The sequence below is a fragment of the Aplysia californica genome, unplaced genomic scaffold (genome assembly GCF_000002075.1).
Source record: "Aplysia californica isolate F4 #8 unplaced genomic scaffold, AplCal3.0 scaffold01044, whole genome shotgun sequence".
NCBI classification, from domain to species: Eukaryota; Metazoa; Mollusca; class Gastropoda; order Aplysiida; family Aplysiidae; genus Aplysia; species Aplysia californica.
The window spans coordinates 150,587-151,478 of NW_004798314.1; the positions used below are offsets into that span (position 1 = coordinate 150,587).

Here is an 892-nt window from a genome sequence, read left to right on the forward strand (position 1 = left end):
ATGGTGATGATGTGGTGGTGGTGATGGTGGTGGTGATGATGGTGGTGATGATGATGTTGGTGGTGTTGGTGGTGATGTTAATGGTGATGATGTGGTAATGGTGGTGGTGATGTGAGTGATGATGTGGTGGTAAGGTGGTGGTGATGTGGTGATCGTGGTGGTGATGACGTGGTGATGGTGTGGTGATGTGGTGGTCGTGTAGAGATAATGCGGTGATGTGGTGGTGATTGTGTGGTGATGTTGTATGGTGGTGATGTGGTGGTGATGGTGGTGATGATGTGGTGGTGATGATGTGGTGGTTATGATGTGGGGGTGATGTGGTGGTCGTGGTGATGTTCTGATGATGTGGTGGTGGTGATAGTGGTGATGGTGGTAGTGATGGTTATGATGGTAATGATGGTGGTGGTGGTGTGGTGATGATGGTGATAGTAGTGGTGGTGGTGGTGGTGTGGTGATGATGGTGATAGTAGTGGTGATGGTGGTGGTTGTGGTGATGCTATTGGTGGCGATGGTGGTTGTGTTTCGGTGGTAGTGATGGTGTGATGGTGATGGTTGTGGTGATGATGATGGTGGTGGTGGTGGTGGTGTTGATGGTGGTGGTAGTGATGGTGTAATGGTGGTGATATAGTGATGATCTTTGTGGTAATGATGGTGGTGGTGGTGATGGTGATGGTGTGGCGATGATGGTGATGGTGGTGTTGGTGGTGATGGTGCTGGTTGTGGTGATGATGTTGGTGGTGATGGTGGTGGTGATGTGGTGGCAGTGATGGTGTGGTGGATGTGATGTGGTGGTGATGTTGGTGGTGACGCTTGTGATGATGTGGTGGGGAAGTGGTAGTGGTGGTGATGCTGGTGTGGTGACGACGACGACGACGACGACGGCGACGACTAC

The 892-nt window shown here is 51.3% G+C and overlaps 1 protein-coding gene across 1 annotated transcript in view; it reads right to left on the minus strand.

Moving 5' to 3' along the window:
• Positions 1–892, minus strand: part of LOC106013604 (gigasin-6-like) — a 7,450-nt gene that overhangs the window by 4,417 nt on the left and 2,141 nt on the right. The window lies entirely within an intron of this gene.